The following is a 23,634-nucleotide window of genomic DNA, read 5'->3' on the forward strand; positions in this document are numbered from 1 at the left end:
CTAGGGTCTGTGTAAAAATGACTACAACTGGCCCTGAAAATGAACAAACACCTGATTTGTATGTTTAAACACAATAATATGTGCAAAAGAGACATGGAACACCTGTGCATAATTGCGTGCCAAGCTTTTTTGATCTTCCTTTTACTTCTACTGAGATTTCCCCCTTTCTATGATCTCCTTGTGCCCAGAAATTAAACAGTGATAATCAGAGACTGACACTAAGAATTAGACAAGCCCCTAGTTTTTACATGTCTGTTCTTGTACACCAATGTAAATCAGGAGTAACTTCTCTGAAGTTAATGGAGTTACACTGGTGTAAAATCATTGTTAGTGAGATAAGAACCAGGCCATAGATATTTAAAACAGCCACTTTCAAATGTCCTTATTTTAAATATTTAAGTAAATGTGGTGGTCCTCTGCAGTTGTTGTGCAGAGCAATGGAGATCTACTACAGCTAGTTAGACAAATTCCAGGCTGGTGTGCTGTTTTATTAATTAAGGTGGAATAAATCGGCCCCGAAGATCAAAAGTGTTAACTTGACCCTATTGCTGTCCAGCATTAAATATTGTTAAACAAAGTTTGGCGTTTGGTAGATAGAGACCTCAGCCGCCTCAGTACCATGGAGAAAACACCATGAAAAATCTTTTTAATCCTTTATTAAAGATACAGAAAAGAGATTACATTTCAAATGCTTTAAATTAAGTAAGGCTTTCATTTTAACAACACCCTTGTTCCCTTTCCTTTTTAGCTGGAAAGAGTCGTTAGAAGGAAAATCCCCTTGTCTGGCATTGGGGGGGGGGGGGGGGGGAGAGAAGTAGTTAGTTGAAATGGGCTGGAGCTGTCATTGTTGATGTCTGATCCCATTTCTTGGAAGGCAAAACAAGACAAACACATACAAAAGAAGAAAAAAATACAGCTTCTGTCTCTAGAGATATGTCTACACTGCATTGTAAACCTGGGATTTGTACTGAGGCTCAAGACTATTTCCTCCTTTTGTCTGCATACAAATCATGCTAACCCAGGGCTTGGAGCCCAGGTTCCTGACCCCATGTAGGTGGAGTGTCCAAGCCTGAGCTGAGCTGGGACCCAGGGTTCAAGGCCTATTGCTTTGCAGTGTCAATGCAACTCCACTGGACTCGTGCTCTGGGAGTCTGCCAAAAGTATCCCATAATCCCACAGGCTGACTTTCTTCGTCCTCAGGACAGTCAAATTTGGTGGACTGTCAAGTTTTTCCACACTGCACCACAAACAAAGGGCTAAAATGGTCACCTTTTGGGAGGACGCTACACAGTCTGGGATATGGGTGGTTGAACTCGGGCCCACATAATGCAGTGTAGATGCTGGAATCCCAGGTTGGAACTCAGGGTTCAATATTTCCTAACCTGGGGTTACAAATGTAGCCCTAAATTAACAAACCCAGGATCTGCTAACTTAAGTTGTACAAACACGGGGCTTACATTGCAGTGTAGATATTTCCTGGTGTTGACTTTCACTTGCAGCTTAGCTGCTGGAAAAGCACAGCATGTGGTCTTATCAGCCACTCCAAGACCTAGTAAACCTTTTACCAGCATCAGGCTATTTAAGGTATTGTTTTAAGCTGCCTTTCTGGTCACAGGTTCACAGCACTCTTACCAAAAAAAGACAGATTTGGCTAGCTAAGCCAGACTCTTATTAGACAGAAGGAAAGAGAATAAATAAGGTAGGGGAAGACAGACACCTGTGGAGGTGGAAGAGGAGAAGACAAAACCTTGCATCCCAGGTGATATTTGGGATTTAGCTGTTATAGGTGGCAGTGTCCTCTGGCTTTCTCTCTTTGGCCTAGTCTGGTCAGGACACTTCTCAGGATTAGGATGAAAAGGTCTGAGGTCCCAGGAGATAGAGGGGCATCTGCATTAGCAGTAATGATGACGAAACTTGCTCTTTCCCCTTCTCTCATCTTTCAGTAAACCAGCGTCGTGATCACCTCTTCCAAGGTCTCTTTTTGAGGACCCCAAAGGGAGCGGTGGGTGGAATAGTCCATCACCTCATTATTTTGTTCACTGATTAGGCTTAACTTCTGACACACCAGTGTTGGTCCATTAATTTCCAGTCCCACATTTCTCTTGTTTTATCAGGCATAATCTTAACACAGTCCGACAGTTATATCAGGAGACCTTTTTGTTTGGACTCTCTCTGCATTTCTGTCTCCCTTTCTGCACCTTTTCCCATCAACATTTATTGTTATAAGCTATTGTGACACTTTATAAACCCTCCACTCACTTTTTACTGTTGATCTTGGAATTGGGATAAATTTGTAGGTCCAATTATGACAACAGTGCCCCTATTAATTTTGTTTGAGACATAGGCCACACCTTTGTTTAATAATAGTGCATTGGGTGGACTCCTTCAATTAGCTATCATTTGAGCTGGGCAAAACTCTTCAGACAAATTTATTCAATTAAAACTTGCAATTTCAGAACCCAAATTTAACCCAAATTTGCTGAATAGCTTTGGTCAAAACATGTTGTGGGAAAAGCTAGATTTGCAAGGGGCCTTGGGCATCTTTGGAGGAGGAGCTGGTGGTGCCTTTTTCCTGAATAACCCCCTACTTGAACCCACCTCTCCCAAGGGTAAAGTTGTAACCACCAGGATATTAGTCTTTCTGGGTGGGTCTCTTTCCATCTCTCATGTTGCAGCTGTTCCACTTTGCATAAAATGCTTGAATAGTTGTTGGGCAGGAGAGAGAGAGTGACTCTCTAGCCTGGTAGTTAGGACACTAGGATGTGGGGGAGACATGCTGAAGTCCCTGCTCCAGTTAATATTTTTTGGATCAAAATGAAATTTTTGTTGACTTTTTTCCCCCCCCAGGTCACCAAAAAATGTTGTTTCAGAGTAACAGCCGTGTTAGTCTGTATTCGCAAAAAGAAAAGGAGTACTTGTGGCACCTTAGAGACTAACCAATTTATTTGAGCATAAGCTTTCGTGAGCTACAGCTCACTTCATCGGATGCATACTGTGGAAAGTGTAGAAGATCTTTTTATACACACAAAGCATGAAAAAATACCTCCTCCCATCCCACTCTCCTGCTGGTAATAGCTTATCTAAAGCGATCACTCTCCTTACAATGTGTATGATTTCCAGCACAAATCCAGGTTATCATACACATTGTAAGGAGAGTGATCGCTTTAGATAAGCTATTACCAGCAGGAGGGTGGGGTGGGAGGAGGTATTTTTTCATGCTTTGTGTGTATAAAAAGATCTTCTACACTTTCCACAGTATGCATCCGATGAAGTGAGCTGTAGCTCACGAAAGCTTATGCTCAAATAAATTGGTTAGTCTCTAAGGTACCACAAGTACTCCTTTTCTTTTTAAAAAATTAGTTTTTTAATTTACTGCTGAGGAACTGAAAACTCGGTTATTCACCCAGCTTTACCTACCACATTGGCAGTATCACTCCTATAAATGGTAACCAGTAGAAGACTAGAGTCAAGTGATGAATAGACTAGGGTTGCAACCTTTCTAATTGCTGGTAACTAGATCCCTGTGGCCCTGCCCCCTTCTCCACTTCTCCCAGCTCCCAACTGTTTTCCATCTTTTTCCCCCAAAAGGCTCCTGCTCTGCCTGTTCCCCTCCAAGGCCCTATCCCTGTCGCTGACTCCTCCTCTCCCTGTCACTTGTCACCTTCACCTCCATCTCCATTTTTTTTACCCCCTCCCCATCTCCATTTTCTTAACCCCCACCCACACCACTGCCCCAAGTCCTCCACCCGGGCTCCCTCTGCTCGGGGGCTGGAATGGGAGCTGCTGCAGCCTGACAAGTAGCCTCCTGCAGGTAGGAGGCAGCCCCAGATGAGCAGGGGCTGGTGTGGGTTAATGACCTGGGGCCTCCCCCGCTCCACAGTAACCAGACTTTTGGTGTCCAGTCAGTACATCTGACCTGACATTGCCAGGTCCCCTTTTTGACTGGACATTCCGGTCAAAAACTGGGCATCTGGCAACCTAGCACAGAAACAAGTGAAGCAACAAGAATTGTATTTAAATAGGATAATGTCCTCAGGCTATTGTCTTCAAATGTAACCAACAGCAAAATAGATTAAATCAGTATCCTTCAACGAAGAGGCCTGTAATGGATCATAATGACAGTGCCATGGGGAAGCAACATCCACTCATTATAAAATAAATAGATTGTAAATTCTAACAACTATTTTAGATTCAGTCTTTTCAAACTCAGATCCTGCAAATAATTATGTTTAGTGGGGGTTAGAGTTTGGATAATGCATTTCTAGCCTTTAGGTTTATTAGCTGGGTCCATAACTAGACCACAATGTCAAACAGCTCAGAGGTTTCCTATTTCCTCTGCATTTTGGCTATTTTCAGCTCTGCAGCTCATTCTTGCTGCAATCTAATCAATGTAGCCATTTGATAAGTGACTCCATTAAGTAACGTGCCTAATTCGCTGAAGCCTGGCTTTCCAAACAGAAATATGCACAGAAATAAAATGCAGAGTTTCCATTTAAGAATGCATTTTTCAGACTGAACTGCTTCACGATGCAAAATGATAAATCAGGGATAAAACGGTAACAGAGGGATGGCATATACAGCAAGGATAAAATCTGGGGATTGGGAAGAAACATCTTGACTTGTTCGTATGAGCAATCAAAATACATGGAAATGTCAGATTTAAAACAAAATTCTCCTTGTATAATTCTCCTTGGTTCATGTACTAACATTAGTGGGCAATCCATACATATAAAGCAGTAGTTCTCAACCTATTTATCATTGTGGGCCACATCCAATACTACCTGTATGGCCTTGAGGATGTCACATGGGCTGAAGCTCTGTGCTGATTGGGCTGCAAGCAGCCTGCGGGCCGCAGGTTGAGAATCACTGATAAAAGGGTAGTGGAATAAGAGTTGAAATCCACTATAGGCTCAGAAAGGACCCAGAGGGTCTTCCATTCTTCCTGTTAATTCTTCTTCTTTCTCCACAGTCCAAGTTTCCTAGCTGTTGTGACTGCAAAAGCAGCTATCAACCAATAATGTACATATCACCCTAATCAGGACTGATGCTTTGCCCTGTTGTTGAGTTTGTGGGCACACCAAGTCAAACGCTAGATCTAACTTTAATTTTGACTAGACAAGAAAACACCCCCCCCCATCTAAATCCAGTTCAGCAGACTAGTTTTAAGATTATATAAATTATCATTTTCTGCCCTTTCATTTAAGCATGGTGTCCAGTTCTGCAGCACTCACTCATGTGGGTAGTCAAATATGAGTAAGGTCTGCAGAAATAAGCCTTATTTTTAAAACTGGCGAGATACTGTAGAAATACCATAAGGGAGAATTTTGTCTCCCAGCTGTCCTGTATCTATATCTCATCCCTGTTCATTAAGGACTATTATAACGTAAACCATTCCCACTCCTCTAAATCTAGACTGGGTAGGAAACTGGTATTTCAATGAAAACAGTTCTATGAAAATTTGCCCCTTTTCTCCAAAAATTTTCATTTTTCTGGTTTTTTCAGTGAAAGACTGAAAATAACCAAAACCCAACATTTCTTCAGGTTTTCCCCAACAAAATCTGAAAAGCAAATACTGAACATTTTAAAAAGAACTTCCATAAAATTTATCATTTTTTACATAGGGGAGAGCGACCTCTGTTGGGCTGCTGCTGCTTCCCCATCTCAGGCCTATTTGTGGGGAATGGGTGGAGCCCTGGCTCTGCTTCCCAGTGTGTGGCCCATCACAAGAGTGCTAGTGTGGAGGGGAAGATCTGTGCCAGATGTAGGCTGATGCAGATTACTTCACCCAGGAACAAGGTGGCAACTTCTGTTTCCAGTAGGGTTCCTGGTGTGGTCCTGGGGTAGTGCAACTATGTGCTGCTTCTTCCGTGGCTGGTGGCAAAGCTACGAGTTAGCCTGTGTTTAGTGAATGTATTGGTGACTTTTACTGTATTTTAACTATATACCAAATTAGGTCAGCTGGAGTGGCGCCTGCATCCACCAGTGATGAATTTGATCCAGTAAGGAAAACCGTTGTATCTGTTAGTTTTGCTTGCATTTTAAAAATGCTCCTCACTCTCTGCAGGGCTGAGAGGTTAGCATAGTCTCCCTGCCTGGTCAATCCTTGGCTTCTCTTCTAAGACTGCCAATGAGGGTGCTAGTTAGCTCCAGTTGTGGTGATGGTTTCCCTGATGTAAACATGGGTCTGCTGAGAACTTGACTGAAACCACCCAATGATTGTCTAGCTTTGGATGTGCTTTGTCAGGATTCCCCCCCCTTCCCCCCCCCCCCGACAACTAATCCCATTCTCTTCTGAAGCAGACTGTTCCAGGGCTGCTTTTTGCTTCCCTCCAACTGCACACCCTGTGGCCTGAAGCCATCATTAGGAGAGGAGAGGTTGAGTTTAGCAGTTATCACCAAAATAGCGTAACACCATAGGGCCAGATCCTCAACTGATGTAAATTGGCCTAACTCTAGTGCATCACCCAGCTCAGGAGCTTGTCCAGAGTCCATGGTCAGGTCACATCCTGTATTCTTTTGATTCTATTTAATTTTGAATCTCCTAAGTAAAACAAAATTAATAAAACAGCAGCTAAACAAATGGGGAGTTTAATTAGGCATATATTTTAAATTGCTTTATTCCAACTTTTTTGAGGTGTGTGGTTCTGGGTGGGTGTAGCCCTCTCCTCTGTTCTGAAGAACAAGGAGACCACACTTAATTTAAAGTTGAGCCACTATGTTAATTTATATATAAACACAGTCCTACATGAATGCATTGCTAACTTTGAGATTTGAAAGCCACAAAAGTTGAGGGACACAGGAGTTAATGTTAACACGGTGTCTCTGATGCTTTGCCTTTACAGACAAATGTAGTGTGATTCTATCACATTTAAAAAATAGATATAGAAGCAAAAACTAAGTTTGGAGCGTAATGTGACCATAAAAAAATAGCTCACTGATGTTACACTGGCTCAACCACCAAAGTCCTTGTGAGGGCATTACACTCTCATTCTGACTGGTCCTCTGCCAGAGGATTGTGGTAGTTAATACAGTGTTACTCTGCACATAATACCCCAATAGCAGGCATTTTTTAGTGATGCTCAATAGATGTCAATGGAGGTTGAGTCAGACCCTGTAAATAGACCAGATAAAGGGGATGAAGCTGAATGACCTAAGAATAACAGGAGCATGGGTGTCAATGTGAACTCTTTGGTCACTGGACTGTCCTCACAAAATGCTAACAATATGACAACCTGTAGAAGAACAAAAAGAACGAGGACTACTTGTGACACCTTAGAGACTAACACATTTTTTGAGCATAAGCTTTCGTGGGCTAAAACTTAGCGTTAGTAGAACACTTGGTACTGGTGCAGACGGGTCAGAGAAGAATTAATTATTTTTAAACAGCAAGTCTGTTCCCCTGAAATGGGCACGGGATCAAACTTTACAAGTTCTGAGAACTCACCAGGGTGCACATACTGCTTTATATACAAAAAAGGATGTGCCGGGCCATGATTCCCCTGCTCAGGCTCCACCTCCACATTTAAACACTAATGATAAAACAGTCTGCAACCTCACTTTCCCACTGCTGGTCTCTACAGGCCATTTCTATGATGAAAATAATTTCTGCCAAGGCATTTCTCCTTTACAGCCGTTACAAGGCATTTCTCCGTTACAGCAGGTAACCAGAACAATTAGCAGCACAACAGCGGAGGGTTGCATGGCGGACAGACGTCCGAAGTGTGAGGCACTGCGAGCAGTAAGAAGAATGTGTACCGCTGTCACCTGCAATGAGAACATGAACACACACTGCCATTCAAAGTGAGGTCACAAACTAAACCTGAGTGTGTATTTCAGATTAGAGAGGATGAAAGCTCTTTGTGGTAAAAGCACTGGGATTCAGGAGGTGTAATTTCAGTTCCCAGCTCTGTTAAAGATTACATAAGTGACCTTGGCCAAGTCATCTAATCCTTCTATATTGCCGTTCCTTATGGATAGTGCTCCATTTTGTCCTTTGTCTAAATTCCTTGTGGCAGCAACTACCTAAATAGACAAGACACAATCTGATTGTTTATGCACAGTGCCTAGCACAATGGAGCTCTAATATCTGGTGTGGCCACTAGGACTACTGTAATACAAACAATCACATCAAAACATGGGATGGGACATGACTCCGAAACGTATTACGTGGTATAAATCCCCCTTCTCCATTCATGTATTTTGAAACTTCTAGGACTAGAAGGAACCTCCTGGGTCATTGCATCCATTCCTTTGCTATCTCTGACAACCCCTTCCTATAATTCCATTCACAAAACTAATCAAGCTCAATCTTAAAAACCCCCATTACTCTAATTGGAAGGCTGTTCCAGAACCTCACTCCTCTGATGGTTAGAAACCTTGTTCTAACTTCCTGGCCAGTTTATACCCATTTATTCTTGTGCCAAATTGTCCTTTAGTTTAAATAGCTCTTCTACCTCCCTGATGTCTTACTCCCTTGATGTATTTATAGAGAGCAATCAGATCCCCTCTCAGCCTCCATTTGGCTAGGCTAAACACACCAAGTTCTTTGTCTCCTCTCATAAGACAAGCTCTCCGTTCCCTTGATCATCCTAATAGCCCTTCTCTGCACCTGTTCCTTACTGAATTCATCTTTCTTGAATATGGGCGACCAGAATTGTACAGTTTTCCAGATGAGGCTTACTAGTTCCTTGTACAAAGGCATTAAAACTTTCCTATCTCTACTGGAAACACCTTGCGTGATGGAATCCTAGGATTGCATTTGCCTTTTTTCATGGCTGCATCACGTGGCTACATAAGCTATGTAGCAATTTAGAAAATGTTTGTTACATAGCAAAAAAAAAAAAAACCAGTTGGAAGGCTGGCATCATTTTAGAATTTTGAATCTTAGGATCTCATTCACAACTATGTTGTTCCAGTTTTATGTTGGTGCCACTCAACTTATTTCAATCAAGTCACACACTGGAGTTATACAGCAATGATTCAGGACCTTATATTTAAGGCTAAGATTTTGTCCCTGATATTTTTAGTAAAAGTCACAGGCAGGTCACAGGCAAAAAAGAAAAATTCATGGAAACCGTGACCTGTCTGTGACTTTTACTAAATATCTCCTTGACAAAATGGGGATTTGCTTTTCCCCATGCTGCCTGAAGTGGGGCAACTGCGCAGAGGCTAGGAGCCGCCTCTAGCAACTGGAGGCTATGGGATTCCCCTGCTGCCTGCAGCTCGGGGTTCCCTGCTGCCCATGGGGGCCAGGAGCTATAGGGTGCCCCTGCAGCTCCAGGGCCTGCAGCAGCTGGGAGCTCAGGGGGTTCTCCCTCTTTCCCCCCACTGCTGGGAGCTGCGGTGGCCACCAGAGGCAGCAGGGGGACCCTGCAGCTCCTGACCACCACAGGCTGAAGTCACGGAGGTTGCTGGAAGTCACTGATTCCGTGACTAAATCATAGCCTGATTTTTCTATTTGATACCTGCTGCTTTATGCCTGGAATGTAGGATTTGCAGCCTACCTGTGAGACACTTTGTACAATCCCTCCCGCCCCCGCTGAACAACTTGTTTCCATTAACTCTCATTCTGGCCTGAAGGAAAGGATGTAAAATTGTCATGAGAGTAGCATGTCAGGACACTGGGGGTATGTCCACGCTGCCATCAGAAGTGACCTGTGGGGAGGGGCACATTGGGGACTGCGAGGAGGGGCTGCTGCAGCTCTGTGGGGAAAAGAAGCAGCAGCAAACGGCTAGGAACTGCAAGAAGAGGCCACAGAGCGTAAGGATGTGTGTGACTCAAGCTGTTGGGAGGGGGCAACCCTTGAAATTATGCCCCCCTCCCCCCATCAGCAGGCACTAGTCATCCCTGGCTGCAATAAAATACCTGCAGCTGACCCATATCAGCTGACTTGGGCTCACTGGGCTTGGGCTGCAGGGCTATAAAATTGCTGTGTAGATGTTTGGTCTCAGGCTGGTGCCCAGGATCTTGGACCCCACAAACCCAGATGCAGTTTTATAGCACCACAGCCTGAGCCCTGCAAGCCTGAGTCAGCTGACGCATGCCAGCCTTGGGCTTGGTGTGGTTTTTTGTTTGCACTGCAGTGTAGATATACCCACAGAAATGGTGTCAGCAGTGTCCCTTCAGCTGTAAAGTCAGGACTCTGTCTTGATGAGCACTTTGAGAGAAGCTAGTCTTTCTTTGGAACATTGGCAGGAATTTGTAGAGATGAAACTGCAAGCCATCCCTGTCCCATGAAGATTTCAGAGCAGGAAGGGAAAGGATAAGTAAACGGTGGTAATCATGTCCCTTCTGTTTTTTCAGTCTGAAATGGACAGGCTGTGGTGCAAGCTACCTTGTCATGCTTTGGCAGGCTATATAGCTGTACCTGAAGAAAATGAGACACAGATGGGCTGAATCAGGGCCAAGACAGTAAAAAATCAGAGCCTAATTCCTTATCTGGATGGCTAAATTAGTAAACTGAGAACCAAGATTTTTCAAAAGTGACGAGTCATTTTTGGGTGCCACAGATTTTGGGTGACTAACTTGACATGTTTTATAAAGGGTCTTATTTTCAGAAAGTGCTGACCACCTGTCCCCTGGAACTTCAAAATCATTACTTTTGGAATTTTAGGCTCTGATTTTTCTGACGTTTTGAGCAAAAAAGTTGACCTAAGAGCTCCCATTGACTTCAGTGGGAACTGCAGGGTGCTTAACACTATAGAAATATTGGGTTGGTTACTGAGAGGCCTCACATTAATCTCCCCTTTTTAAAAATCTTGATCCATGGCTCTTACTGAAATGAGATAAAATGAGAATTTGAAAGACCTGTGTGGGTGTTGCTGAAACTTATGCTACTTTGTTTTAATTGTACATGTGTAGAGTAGAGTCAAACCATGTTTGTGGTCCTCTTGGTGTGTCTGTTCTGAAGATGTTCGTAGTGACCATTGTTAAATTTGTATTGAGACGTGTCGTTATAATGGTTAAGGTTAAGATTTTCAGAAGCTGTTGAGCCTCTGAAAATCAGACCCCATGAAGCTGTCTCAAGTTGGGCACACACAATCTCTTGTCACTTTGAACTCAAGATTCTCAAATCTTGTTTATAAATAAGTCGTGTATCCGCACCAAGCATATAACAATACGTCCATGACTCCACATCTAACAGAGGGTAGAATTATGGTCTGTTCCCTTGTTTTGAAGACTAGTTCTTTCTGAGCGCCACTAGCAGTTGATAGATATTTTAGAAATAGTGTGTGGTGGGGAACAAAACTCAAGCAATGCATTGGGACAGTGACCATTTAGAATACTTTTTTTTTTTTTTTAAAGTAGAGTGTCTTGCAATGCATGTTAACTGAATGTTAAGAGTCCACCTCCGCTTTTAGAGTTTGGTTAGTTTTCTGTAAAGTTGGTAATAAATCTGCCCAGAACTTTAGGGTTTAGAATAATTTAAAAATGATTCCTTTTTGAGGTTGACTTGTAATTACACACTTTTTTTCTTCAGCTCTATCTAGTTGAGTTATGACACTTCAAAGTTTAGGTCCATGTAGCTCTAGACAAAATTGGAGACCTAGCATAGAATTTCCAAAAGTGCCGAAGAGGCTTAAGTCCATGGATCAAGATTTAAAAGTGACTTGAGCACTTCAGAGCCTAAGACCTGGTCTATACTGGGGGGGAGATCGACCTAAGTTACGCAACTTCAGCTACAAGAAGAGTGCCTCTGAAGTCAACGTTTCTTAGGTCTACTTACCTAGTGTCCTCACGGCGCAAGGTCAACTGCTGCTGCTCCCCCGTTGACTCTGCTTCTGCCTCTCGCCAGGGTGGAGTACAGGAGTTGATGGCAGAGCAATTGGGGATCGATGTATCGTGTCTACACTAGACACGATAAATCGATCCCCGATAGATCGATCACTACCTACTGATTTGGCAGATAGTGTAGACGTACCCTAAGTATCATACAAGGGAATGAGATTTAGGCTCCTAAGTCACCTAGATGTTTCTGAAAATTGTACACATAAGCTAATTCTAAAAATACCTAAATAATCATTGTTAGTAGTAATCATCATCATAGGTGTAGACTTCTGCTCCCGCTGGTGAGTGCTCGACCCTCCCCCGCCCCAACTCCACCCCTTCCATGAGGCCCTGCCCCACCCCCATTCCAACCCCTTCCCCAAAGTCCCTGCCACAGCTCTGCCTCCTCCCCTCCGTGGAGTGACCAAACAGCTGTTTGGTGGCAGCCAGGCAGGAAGCACTGGGAGGTAGGCAGAGGAATGGGGACACGGTGCACTCAGAGGAGGAGATGGGGTGGTGGGGGAGGGGAGCTTGGCTGCCAGTGGGTGCAGAGCACCCACTAATTTTTCCCCATGGGTGCTCCAGCCCCGGAGCACCCACAGAGTCAGCGCCTATGATCCTCCTAGCTTCTTGCATTTACACACACAGCTGAAGGGTAATGCCTTCTTCATCTCCGCTCAGTCAGTTAAGTGCTGAAGTATTCTATACAAGAAGATATCCCTTGATCTAGTCCCTTCATGGTGTCTTCCTAGCATGGCATCTTTTGTTGACTGCACCACTCAAGAGAGAGAGAGAGCAGCTCAAAACTGCATCTCCAACTTTCTGTCCCTTAATACTCTTGCCCATTCTATCGTGGATGCCCACCATTATGCAACCTAATTTCCAGCCAGGAATGTAGATGTCTCCATCGGCAATACTGGGTCAGACCAATGGTCCATCTAGCCCAGTATCCTGTCTTCTGACAATGGCCAATGCCAGGTGCTTCAGAGGGAGTGAACAGAACATGTAATCATCAAGTGATCTATCCTATGCTTCCCATTCCCAGCTTCTGGCAAATAGTCTAGGGACACCATCACTGCCCATCCTGGCTAATAGCCATTGATGGAACTATCCTCCTTGAACTTATCTAGTTCTTTTTTTGAACCTGTTATAGTCTTGGCCTTCACAACATCCTGTGGCAAGGAGTTCTACAGGTTGACGGTGCGTTGTGTGAAGAAATACTTCCTTTTGTTTGTTTTAAACCTGTTGCCTATTAATGTAATTGGATGGACCCTAGCTCTTGTGTTATGAGAAGGAGTAAATAAGGTGGTAGTGATTACTCATTCTCCACACCACCCATGATTGTATAGACTCCTATCATATCCCCCTTAGTTATCTTTTTTTTTAAATTGAAAAATCCCAGTCTTCTTAATCTCTCTTCATATGGCAGCCATTCCATACCCCTAATCATTTCGTTGCCCTTTTCTGTACCTTTTCCAATTCCAATACATCTTTTTTGAGATGGGGCAACCGGCTCTGCATGCAGTATTCAAGATGTGGGAGTACCATGGATTTATATAGAGGCAATATGGTATTTTGTCTTACTATCTATCCCTTTCCTAATGATTCCCAACATTGTTAGCTTGTTTTGATTTCCTCTAAACGTTGAATGGACTATCCACAATGACTCCAAGATCTTTCTGGAGTGGTAACAACTAATTTAGACTCCCGTCATTTTGTATGTATAGTTGGGATTGTTTTCCAATGTGCATTTTTTTTGCATTTATGAACACTGAATTTCATCTGCCATTTTGTTGCCCAGTCTCCCAGTTTTGTGAGAGCCCTTTGTAACTCTTCGTGGTCTGCTCTGTATTTAACTACCTTGAATTGTTCAGCATCCTCCCCAAGAGACACTCAAACACCTCCAGAATGGGAACTGAAAGTCCTTACCAAAAAATGGCAACATATTACATAGTCCCCCATCCAAGCAGGAAGAGTTTGAGCTGAAAGACACGTTGCATACAGTCTGTTGATAGCAATGAGAAAGTCAGATACTGTGTCTGCCAGCAATCAAACAAATAAAATCACAGAGGAATGATCAGTATGTTGGTACAAACTACCCAGGAGTCTCGCTGCAGGAAGAGAGAGAGCCCAGTCCTGTTCTGTGTACTGGTAATGACATTATGCAAAGGAATAGCATACTTTGATGTTTAAACAATCACATAAGCTAATCAGGTGCTGGATCCTGAATGAACACTGAACAGCTTAACCACAGTATATAGAAATAGAGGGGAAATGTTTAAACCCTGTTATCTGAGAAAAATATAGATCTAAGGGATATATTAAGCCGTTCTTGACCATCAGGTACTTCCATTAATTCTAAGTTACAGAGACCTCACTAGACTGGTTGGAAATTGGTTCCCAACCAAACTTCATTAACCTTTCTGTGATTGGAAAGAAGGGGCCAAAATACTGTCCATCTCTAGAGAAACATAGGTGATTAATCTGGCATTTTAATCCGGGATACAATTTCTCCTAGAAAAGAGGGGGGGCTAACTAGAACGGTACAGGCCCAGTGAAGTCATTTGAATTCAATGTGGTCTCATAGATATAACAAAGTAGAATTTTGCTTGATAGTGAATTAGTCCTTTTATTTTGAAGACTGGCTCTTCTGAGAGCTAGTAGTAACTTAGAAATGCCAGTTAGCATATCTTTTTCATCCATTTATCCTCTTTGCATACCCACTCCTTATAAATGTATAAGTGTGTACATGTGACAGAAGGAGGGTGCTTTTAGAAAAAACTAAGAATAGAAGAATTAAACTGTGATAGTGGCCATTGAGAACATTTTGACACATCCCAGTGGATGGATTTAAAACAAAAACAAAATGCGGTGTGTCTTGCAATGCATGTTCCTGGAGTGAGAGGAACACAAAGGTATTTGGAACTTGGACATGCATTGATTTTTATTTTATTTATTTTTGAAGGAAAGGCTTCAGGTTCCAGAGACCTGATAAAATTGAAAATAATTCTAATTTACAAAGTATAAATAGTCAACCAAATCCTGCTCTGAACTCCTGAGGAGTTTTGGGTGTGCAAGAAATTCCGGATCAATTTGAATGAAAATAAATAAGAGGATATGTCATGGCACATTAAATGTGCATACCTTATAACTCTCGTCTCCTACCTTCAGCAGTGTTGTCTGCACATACAAATTCCCTGCCGGGCTGCTCCAGTTTCTGGTTCTCTCTGCCATTGCAGAGGCTGGGAGTACATGTGGCATAACTAAGTATAGACCTCAGATTCTATTATAGTTGGTCTCCAAAAGGAAATTCTTATATTTCTAAAAGCAAATTTTAAAAATCCCTTTTATGGATGCAATTTAGACAGTTTAAAAATGACAACTCATTTTTCTGTCCCCTTATTTTTCCACGTAAATGCCAAGTTGGAATGGAATTTAAAAAATGTGTGTGCATAGTCATTGAGGCCCCAATTCAGCAAACCACTTAAGCACTTTGAAAAGCACTTTAAGGTCATGAACAGTCCCATCAAACCCTGTGTACTTCAAGTTCTGTATGTACTTTTTTTTTCTGCCCTAGGGTCTTAATCTCTTAGGTAATAGATCAGCAAGAAATACCCATGACAAATAAATATTACAATACAATCCTATTTATCCAAAACATGGGTCTTGTCCCTAATATCTTTTAATTACCCTTTGACTAGCCATTTATTTAATATGTTCTATAACACTCTGTGTAATCAAGGTTGGACCTTTGTGCTTTGTTGTTTTCCATTCAGTATTGATTTTCAGTTGGTGATGGTCTTTTTATCTTATTCCCTACAAAGATAAATAGGAGTGTGTGTTTCACCTAAATGAACTAGAGCACAAAGGGGCGAAGCCTCTTCCTCCAGATTTTCAAAAGTTGTCATGATTTTTGGCTCTCTCCATTTTTGGGTGTCTGACATGGGACACCATAGAGGGCCTGATTGTAAGAAAGCATGGAGCCACCTGTCCTCCGAGAAATCACTCCACTTGTTGGAGTCTCAGGTTGTGACTGTGAGTGCTCAATTTTGCTCGTTGGTTTTGAAAATCTTGGCCATTCTCTTTTGGGTGGAGATGTCTCCAAAGGCTAGTATGGTATCCTCTCCTCTCTGGACTTGGGCTGGGATTTTCAAAGGAGTTGAAGGGAATTAGATGCCCAACTCCCATTGAAATTCAACAGGATTTGGGCTGTATCTCTCCTACTCACCTTTTAAAAATCCCAGCTCTGGCTTTCAGTCATACTAGTTGCAGGGTGAATATGTAGTTAAAGGAGTGTGGGGAAAAGTCCAGAAGGATATGGGTGGTCCCTTTTTGTACTCCTAACTTTCCCCAGGCTTTGCACCTGTTCATCCAGCAAGTTTTTAATTATCCCATAAATGTATTAAAAAGCAAGGTCCACTTGGAGGAAACATTTCTTAAGGAGAAATGGAATAGGAATGCTGGGTCTGACTACCACCATTTGAAGCTCAGCCTTTATTACAAAGCTAATGTTCACTGCTGTCTAATAAAATGAAATAAGAGTGAAAAGTTCAAATATTAGACTTTCCTGTGGAGCTGGTTTCACGGTAGCCTGACAGCCAACATCAACAGTACAATGGTGGGGAGTTCATGTTTCTGTCTAGTCTGTGGTGAACTGCTGAGATGGCATATGCCTGAGAATGAATAAAATGCCTGATACAAAAACCTAACCTGCATAGGCCAGTAGGCTCAGTGACTTATGGTAAAGAGACTGTTCTTCTCTTTACTACAGCCGAGTACGTCTAAAACATCTGCAGGGGGTGGGGAAAGGGGGATCTCCTCATGACTCAAAGTGTGTTTTGTTTGCATAGCTAAGAGAACTTCAGTCATGGACCTAAATTCTGTTCCCAGTTAGACACTGGCAGTTGTGTTTAAATCAGTGGGCTTGGCCAGGTGGAACTGAGATCAGAATATTTGACTGAGCTTCTGGGCACCACTGTTTTAATCCCTTATTATTCAGCCCTCTGGTAGCTGTCTCTTTAAAAACAAATAAATAAATCTTTGCCTCATTGCCCGTGATGTGGAAATGCAAACAAGTGGCCCAAGAAAATATGGTTTCTGATGTTTATAAACAGAATCTGATGCACAAGTCATGCTTAGAAGACAGTGGAGGAGAGGCCTTCTCTTTGTAGTTGGTCTCCTTGGCTCTGTATATCTCTTTCTAGCTGGAAAACCTGTCCCTGTCCTAACCTGAAATCTTGAGTGGTATTAGCAAATGCTGTGATGTGATTGCAGAAGAGATGTTGAGGAATAGAAATGGAAAAAGGAGTATTTTGTGGAGCCATATATGGAAGGCAGATTTGCATGTCATTCCTGCTTAGCCTTTTTCCATAGAAGCGATGAACTGAATCAAAGGGACAAGTCACTTCTGCTATTCATATTCAATTATATGGATGAAATCCAGCTGTCTAGGAGATCTGCAGATGGATCCCCCACATGCTGGGCAACAGAGGCTGTTCTGCCTCCTTCTGAGTGTTGTCAATCTGATTGAGGAAGCAGGGTTCCAAATCTACACTCAAAGGAGTATGTTTCCCTCTTGGTTAATCTTAATGCCCTATTTCTCACAGGACATAATCTGGGACATCAAATTCGTGCCAAATACAGTAACTACAATAGGTAGGGTTGAATCACTACTCTTACTAAATATTTTCTCAACACACGGAGGCCATGATTCAGTAGAGCAGCGAAAGCATGGTCTGAAGTCATCAGTATTCAGGAAGTACTTAAGAACATGCTTCACTTTAAGTATGTGCTTACATCTCAATGTTTCACACACTTTCCTGAATCTGGGACAGCTGCAGTAAATACTTGATATATTTTATGAACAGTCAGTGGCAATTTAGTCATCCTCTTCCTCCCCCCCACCCCCATATTTTTCAAACCAAAGACCAGGTGTTAGATTTATAAGGACAGTGAATTTAACTAGTTCTTGCACAGTCTGTACCCAGAACAAACAGATTCCAGATAATTTTATGCTTCTAGATAGAATGTATCCATTTGGGTTTACTAACATGATCTTTGAACTGTAAATCCAGTGTTCATTATATGTTGAATAATTAGTGTATGTGGTGGTGGTGGTGGGAATGTAATTTGTAAAGATTCATTGATGTTATACTTTAAATTAGTGATGAGCCTGAACCAGAGCCCCATGTCCCTGCACTCCCAAAGCCCTCTGGGAGGCTTCCAAAATCTGGATCCACATCCAAATTCTGCAGCACCCCCTCGTGGCCAGAGGACACTGCAGCATCCTGCTTGTTTCCCCTCTTGGTTGCTCTATAACTCCACATCACAGTCCAAAAGGTAATTTAAAACACTCCCCTTCTGGAACCCAGTTTATTTAGTCTTCACAAACACCGACCCTTCAGGCCTCATTCTTGGCTCAGTGTCTCTCTCTCTCCCCTTGGCAAGGAGTCCTCAGCCCTTCTTCTCCAAGCTGGTCCCAATTCAAGGTCTCACTTTATTTTCATCTGGAGCTTGCACGGGCAATGTCTCTTCCTTTTAGGTGCGGAGTTTCCAGACCACCTCTCCTAATGCGACAGACAATGCCAGGCTATACCTAGCTGCAGTTCAGCCTCTTAGGTGTGACTTCTCAACTCTCCTGGTCTCAGGGTCTTCCCTACAGGAGCCTTTTCACAGTCTCTGCCACAGCTTTGTGAGCTTCCCCATCTCTGCAGCTTCTTGCTGTCCTCCAACTAGCCTGTTAAGGTGGCACAGGTGGGCTAGAGTAATTCCTTCAGAAATCGGTGTTGGCTGGCTCCAGGCCTCCAGCCTTTAAGGGGAAAATCACCCTGTTATATATGTTCTTAATTTTAAGTTTTTAAAACTTGACAGAGGCAACCAAAAGCAGTGGGAAGGGGCAGGGAACAGGTGGGCTATGCACTCCTCTCCTTCCTGCACTGGCCAGCAAAAAGTTTGTCTGCATGGGGGATCACCCACTGTGCCTGCCTTAGTGATGACACAGCAGGCATTCTCCCTCTGCACCCCCAGGAGCTCCAAGAGGCAGTTTCGGCCCTGAAGCACATTACCTCCCAGTGTTTCCAGTGAGGCAGTACAGCTTCATACGATGCCTAGGGGAGAGCAGTAAGGATGTCTACACTGCAGTTTAAAAAAAATAAAACATGGGTCCATGTCAGCTGACTCTGGCTCATGGGTCTTGGGGTAAGGGGCTGTTTAACTGTGGTGTAGACAATTGGGCTGGAGCCCATGGTCTGGGACCCTCCCCCTTTGCAGGGGACTGACTGGACTTCCACAAGTCAGCCTGAAGCTTTCAATAACTGACATAAAGAAAAGGAGTACTTGTGGCACCTTCGAGACTAACCAATTTATTTGAGCATATGCTTTCGTGAGCTACAGCTCACTTAAGGCTTGGGGACATTACATTTGAAAAAACATCCAGAAAACCACTTTGCATGTCCATATTTTAACCAAGTTTTATGTCCAACTGAGAACCCACATGAATGTTAAATACAGGGGAAGAGAAGGCTGGGAAAAGGAATGAAAAATTAATACTGGCGATGGCTTATGGAAAGAAGTTAATAGGAATGTAATAACAGCCATTCTTAATGCGAGACAGAGACCTCTCCAGTTCAAAATCATGAACAGAAGTTACTTTCCCCTTACAAGATGCTGAAAGCAAAAATCATTGACTCAGACAAATGGTTGAAGATGCAGCCCCAGTTCTGGGAGTTCAGTGTGTAGGTTTTAGAGTTTTCTGGGCACTGGGAGATATTGGGGAAATATTTCCCCAATATTAATATTATACTAAGAAAATTTGTTCCTAGACTAAATGTATTCTACAAATAGTTTGAGTATTAATGGCAAAAAGGAAAAGGTATAATCTCTCCCATAATATCTTGAAAACAATATGCTACCATGTTATAACTGCTTAGAAAGATTCTTACTGTCAAGAAAATAGCTCTGAATAATAGAAGATGCTGATGAGATGTGCAATCATTTTAATACTAAGAAGACCGCATCCTTCCATGATGGTCTGATCCACTATCTATTGAAATCAGTGGAATAATTCCTATTAAATTCAATGAGTTTTAGATTGGGCCCTGACTGCTTTACTTTTCAAGGCCTTTGGGGGATGTGGGTGAGTTAAATTAGGGTACTGTTCTTTCCTTCTCTTTCTACCCTCTACTGCCACCTGATTTTCTCTTTATTCTGTATCCTTCAATAACCTTGAAGGAATCATAGCTTTGTTTTACTTATCAGGGTTTTGTGCTTGACTGGAAGTCTTATTATTCCCTCAGTGTAGGAAGAAGAAAAGGAGTACTTGTGGCACCTTAGAGACTAACCAATTTAAGTACTCCTTTTCTTTTTGCGAATACAGACTAACACGGCTGTTACTCTGAAATCAGTGTAGCAAGTCACATCTTGTCAGTTTCCGTAGGCCAGCTGGTTTCAATGGAGCTCTGCCAAATTACCTCAGTTCAGGATCTGACCCTCCAGCATAGTATAATTCAGTGATGTTTTGTTTTTCATGTTGTAGTTTTGGTCCACATAACTGTATTGATCCTGGGAAAATTAATTAAAAACAAATTGTATGCAAGCAAGGAATTGCTGACTCTGGGGTAGCCCTTAAGTCTGTAAAGTACTTCTGTGCCAATTGGAAGAGAACTGAAGTGCGGGTGGATGAGATCAAGAAATACTTACGTAAATGAGTGAGAGGATGCTGGATCAGGACAGGAAAAGGTCTGTGAATGATAAGTAGAACAAATAAAAATGAGAGTAAAACATTATTGTACTGTCAGCACCTGAATATGGTGAGTGGGACTAATCCCAAAGCCTACTGAAGTTCATAGGCCCAAAGCTTGGTACCCAATTTAGTTTCCATAGGCAGCCATAAATGGGGCTTTTGTATTTTCAGGCAATCTCTTATTCTTCAGCTATTTTAGAAACTATTTTGAGCATGAGAACAAATATTTTATTGGACAAACATAATTGTTGGTGTCCAGCATATTTTCAGTGTTGGCTTCCTTTTCACTGTTGGTAGTTGAAAGCTAGTGCTTCTATAGACTGTAATATATTTTTTTTAACCGCTTACTGTGATGCCAAACCATAATTTCATTTCTCTAAGGCTTTTGACTGGCAGCACAGCAGTGTGAACTGCAGGTAGAGACTTCACATGTCCAAGCAAACGGCACAATCATGTCCTCAGTGCAAGGGATGGAACCACAGGACTCTGTCCTGATCCATTAAAATATATTTTGTTCTCTTACTGGAAGATTAAGCAAAGGGGGAAATTAGGCCTCTAAGAATAGGATGATGAGATTTATTTCCAGGAAGACCTAAGTTAGAATTTAATTTTATATGGAAACTTCCATACTTGAGACATTCCCTAATTGCTTTTATGCAGAAATGTGTTCAATATAGAGCAATGAATTGGTAGGGAACATGTGGCAGCCATGATGTCCTCAAAATTAGTTCACACACAAAGTATTGGATAGTAAAACCTGGAGCGTCCTCAGCCTTATTACAGTAAGAGGGATGTGACACACAGAAATTAGAATGCTAGCAAGACAAGACGTTAGACAAATTCAGCCTTGGAGTAAACAGCTGCAACTCCATTGAAATCAGGTTACACCAGGTCTGAGTTTGACTCAACATGTTTTGTTGTTACAAGTTCCAGTTAAAGTTGCACAATTCTTCATTTTCTTCATGAAGTATTCTCCTGTACATAATCTGCATTGGCATATACCTTGGTAAATCAGCTACATACTTGGACAGGCAGCAGCAGTAACTAATTTCCTAGAAGTTGCTACTTAAATGTGATGTGTCCATCTTTTTTCTGTAGTTGTCAGATATTTAAATAGTGCGATAATTTTTTTGACAGATACCTAGTCCAAATTTAAATTAAAAAAGCCTTATGCGATTTGTATAAAGTAGTGACATTTTAACTGGAAAGAGTACTAAACATTATATTTATTTTCTGCAAAGCATAGCTGTGAGAATGTCATCATTTTAAAATGTTAGTTGAAATCGGCATTGTAGAAGTGATTAGTTCAAAATTAAACAAGCTTAATACTATCTGATACCTTACAAGTGGTTTAGTAAGGTGAAACAAATCTTTCTATGATCATCACAAATAGTAACCCCAGTGTAACACACAATCAGATAAGGGAGAGTGTACTTGTAAAGACAAATAGAGCTGGTAACAATAGTTTGAAATTTATAATTTCAATGACATTTTTCAATTTTTTTTCTCAATTATGATAAGAAAAACAAGTAGAGTTTTCATGAAAAAGTTCAGGACAAATTAACCCTATTTTTGAGTAGCTATAATCTGGTCCAAAAAATTAAATTTTTGGAAAAAAAATTAAATTTGGAATTTTGATGAAAAAGGGACATTTTTAGAAAACTTTCCTGAAATGTTGACCTATTTTCCAGCCAGCTCTAAAGACAAGCCTTTTTGCTTCTCTACAAGAGCCAGTGTTAGTCATTGGATATCAGCACCTCAGCATAGCCCGAGAGCCTGTGGGAGGGTAACCTGCTGGGTAGAATGACAAGAGAAGACAAAGCCAGGGCTGCAAGATGAGGAAATCTGATAACATTGTACTTCCACCACTCACTAGCTGCCCCCTGGTCATGGAATTGAATTACTATACCAGCTCTCTATCAACTAGAAGCAAACTGTAAGTTAAGTTTAAACTGGATACTGGTGCCCAAATCCATATAACACTTACCAAAGTAAAAACAGTTTAATCTCTCAAAGTTGCTCCATCTACCATCTGTTAATTGTTTAGGGAGGTGAATCACTGGATTTGCAAGGTATGTGCACTGCAATCTGGAAGTATAATGAAGATGTCGAATACAGAAGCACTATGAATTCACAGAGCTTGTGGGAAACTTAACCTGATCAATTTGGTAATGGTAGTGGGAAACGTCCATCTCAGGTGTCCCTAATACTTGGTAAGCCTGATGAGCTAATGGAAAAAATAATGGTAAAAAGGAAAACAATTTTCATATTTTTTTTTTTTAGAAATTTTAAATCTCTATAGTTCTTTAAGAAAGGGGTGAGATGAGGTTGCGGATTGAGGGCAGAATTTCCCCAAACTTTCATCTGTTTTTTCCCTGTGTTTCTGTGTGGTTTTGTTTCTTTCATTTGGCTTTGAGTTTACCACAACCATGTTTGCAAAGGAGATGGCTGGTCATGCAACTAACTCATATACACTACCCCATTTGCATTCTCAAATGTAAACGTGCAGTTGTGCGTATATCTTTGCGTGCTGGCTTTGGACTCTTTCAACATTTGGTGCAAATTCTAATTTTCTCTAGTACATGGAAGGAATTAAATTTTGTAATTTTTTTGTCCTTCTATGTTTTCATTAGACTTTTATCACCAAATTAATAAAACATTACCTGTTTCTGTATATGCAAAATTGGCATGTACGCCTCCTTATTTACACAATCAAAAGCTGTATTTGTGCACATAAATCACATAAGTGCACCGATTCAATTTTCATTGGAAATATTGGCTGAGAAGTTTATGCAAGCAACTGCTGGTTTGCCTACATTTTAAAAAAAACTCTGTGAACATTTGGCTCTTTGAATTTATACAGGAGTTTGTTTCTATAAAATGAAAGATTACACTCTGTGACTAGCTGTTAGCAACTAGAAATGTGCAAAATATTCACAGTGAAACTCAAAACCATGTGCCCTTATTTTAGATCACATTACAAATTCAAAATTCAGACCAGGTTCATCAAAAGGTGTGCTAAGATTTGTGAACGTTTCAAGTAACCTTGGTTTGATTAATTTAAATAAGATAAAATCTGTGGTTTTGCATGGTTTTAATGCGAAATAAGCTGAAATTCTGCAGCTTT

The sequence above is a fragment of the Caretta caretta genome, chromosome 4, assembly GCF_965140235.1.
Source record: "Caretta caretta isolate rCarCar2 chromosome 4, rCarCar1.hap1, whole genome shotgun sequence".
Classification (NCBI taxonomy): Eukaryota; Metazoa; Chordata; order Testudines; family Cheloniidae; genus Caretta; species Caretta caretta.